Below are 3,285 nucleotides of genomic sequence, written 5' to 3'. Positions count from 1 at the left end.
TTTAATGTATTTGTTTATTTATAATGTATTAGGTAGAAGCCAATTGTGGCAATTAAAGGCCATTAATTGATGGTTCTTAACATAATAATGAACTTTTCACTTAGATTTATACACCACGGTGGGGAGCTAGGCACAGAATACAAACAAGTATTTCAGTACAGTATTGAAGGAAAGTTGTCTTGTCAAAATTGAGGCAACAAATTGTGAATTAATCTGCCATCTCAGGTGTAAAGATCTTCCTCTTGTCCTATTTTAGACAACAGAAATGCAATTCAATTGCCCTAATTTTGAGATCACTCATGCAATGTCATTGGGAATGACTGATTCATTATTAAAAATATTGTATTGGCTGTTTGGATCCACCAATACATTTTTGAGCAAGCTTTTCCTTGAAGAGTTGATCATTTTGGATTATATTGTCGTCCTTTTGATATGAAAATGAACACAAAATAGTCAGAAACTTTCAACATGAAATGGTGCTCAGGGAATTTTTCCTACTTCTCCCCACCCCCATCTCTCTTGCCATATATCTATCCAAGATGTTGCCATGGGCAATGTCCTTGACAGACTACTGCTTATTGACTGCAGCTCTGCCTTCATTACTATAGTCCTCAGTAAGATCATCCCCTAACTTCAAGACCTTGGATACTTAACTTCCTGCCTTAACAGTCTACAATCAGTGAAGACAAGCAGCAACACCTCCTCCATGATTTCAATCAACTGATCCATCACACTCCCTCTATACCCACTTTCTTCTTTGGCTTGGCTTCGCGGACGAAGATTTATGGAGGGGGTAAAAAGTCCACGTCAGCTGCAGGCTCGTTTGTGGCTGACAAGTCCGATGCGGGACAGGCAGACACGATTGCAGCGGTTGCAGGGGAAAATTGGTTGGTTGGGGTTGGGTGTTGGGTTTTTCCTCCTTTGCCTTTTGTCAGTGAGGTGGCTACTGTGTAGCCAAATACCATTCTAGCTCCATCTGACAACCCCACAATGGTAGGTCAGATGTCAAACGAAGATGAGACAGAATGCAGGAAGTCTAGTGTCCTGGTGCAAAGATAACCTTTCTCTTAAAATGTTAAAAAGGAGCTGATCATAGATTTCAAGGTGGAGGTTGGAAAAATAGGTAGTGCCCACACTCCTGGTGCTGAAATGGAGAAAGTAAATAACCATATACCATATAACCATATAACCATTTACAGCATGGAAACAGGCCATGTCGGCCCTTCAAGTCCATACCGGTTCACTTGAACAACTCCACTAGCTTCTCCGCAAACTCCTGAGGAAGTAGAGGCTTTTTTCATGATGCCATTGGTGTGTTCGTTTGTTTCAAGCTCTTGGACATAATCATTATCAGTAAGCCTGGCCTGGACCAACCACATTGTTGTGGTGGTCAGGAAAGCACAGCAACACCTCTTTTGCTTTAGAAGGCCAGGGAAGTTCAGCAGGTCTCTCATGCCCCTTATAACTTTCTACAGGTGCACCATCAAAATCATCCTTCAGGAGCTGCTTGGCCCAAGAGCGGAAGAACCTCCGAAATGTGGTGAGAGTAGCTCAGAACATCACACAGACTTCCCTCTCCTCCAGCAACTTCATCTACATCCTCCTGCCGCCTCTGAAAGGCAGGAAACATACTGAAGGATACATTCTCTTTTCCCTCTTCCCATCCTTAAATACCCATCAGGATTTTGATCAGCATTCTAATTTTCTTTTATGTCCTGTCAATAAATATCTCTTAAGTTTAACATGCTTGTTCAACCATCTACAAGATAATAATAATTTTCATGTTGTGCGCAACTACCATTTCTCCTGTAGAATATTAGTTGCATCGAATTGCATTTTGCATATAGTTTTCAAATGTGCAATATAGTTTAAAGGCAATGGTTCAGAGTGCAGAATGCTACATGATTCATTTAAAAGATCCAAAAGCTGTGAATGACACTAAATGTACACAATGCACCCAATATTTACAGCAGTCAGAAGACGAAAAAGTGCCTTACGTTTTTCTTTCTATCTTTCAATCTATTATGTGGGAATCAGGAATGGCCAAATGAAGGCATTTTCTCAAACCTGATAATAAAGCTTATGCTTAGAAAATGATTGAACAATAACCTTCAGTCTGCTAGTGCAGGAACTGACAATGACTTGCACATTGCCAAGCTAATGGATGATTTCACAGGCAGTGTTTATAGGTTCCAGTAATGGGTCTGTGTTGATGCAGGGCAGCAGACCTGGTTAAGGATCAGGACAAATAGTCACATATCGGATAACATCTAATTGGCAGGTCACAGACAAATGAGTGTGGCCTTGGCCTATCTGAAAGGGGTTTTTACATGATAAAGACACTTGTAAACAATTCACTCACAGAACATGGGAATAATATGTAGATCCTGCATGTAATGAGGTGTTCCTGGAATCAATAGACTAGTCATTAAGAATAGGTAGCAAGGTCACAGCCTGCCTTTTTGATGACCTTTTCTATCCGGTAAGGACATCATATCGTCTGAAGAGGACTTTTCTCATATTCCAGGAGGTTCTGAGTGTCAGAACTTTCATTTGCAGCAAGCAAATGATCAGCCAAGCTTCGCATGCTAATGAACACAAAGCTATTTTCCACCTTTTTTATCTGCACATTATGCTCTTGACTTTGGAGAAGGTGGGAATTAGGTTGGACCTCGGTGTCAGAGTGGCTGATGGTTCGGCTGAGGAACGCTGGTAATTGAAGCTGATGATTGATGCAGAACAGGTCTGAATTTGGAAATAAACAGTTTCAAGCACAGCATGCCATGTTTGCAGAGAAGACTGAGTGAATAGAAATGAATCCTGCTTCTCAGCCTGAAGAGACACCTGGAATATTTTTTTCTACAAATCACTTCAGAACAGCATCAGTCACTGAAAATAGTAAAACATAAGCATGATTAAAACATCACAGAAAATTATACTCCACTGTTTTATATTAGGTTTGTAATTCATTCAGGTAAAGAAAATATATATTTTCACAAATATATCGAATAAGTAAACAAGATAGGAAATACAGATTAATTTGAAATTTTACTAATTGCAGTTACTTGAACATGCAAAGAAAATAGTATTTCATCAGTAAAACATATTATGCTCATTCAATTGAGTGCTTCTTTTGGAACTTATTAAAAAATGGACCTCAGGATTTACAGAAAAAATACAGTATATGGAAAACAGAGAAACACCAAAACTGCAGATGCTGGAATTTACAAAAAAAATCTTGAGCAAATAAAGAATTTAAAACATTTAATTAAAAAAAATATTTAG

This window comes from Narcine bancroftii, chromosome 4 (assembly GCF_036971445.1).
Source record: "Narcine bancroftii isolate sNarBan1 chromosome 4, sNarBan1.hap1, whole genome shotgun sequence".
NCBI lineage: Eukaryota > Metazoa > Chordata > Chondrichthyes > Torpediniformes > Narcinidae > Narcine > Narcine bancroftii.
The sequence above is the reverse complement of the archived record's forward strand: the minus strand, read 5'-3'. Positions refer to the sequence as shown.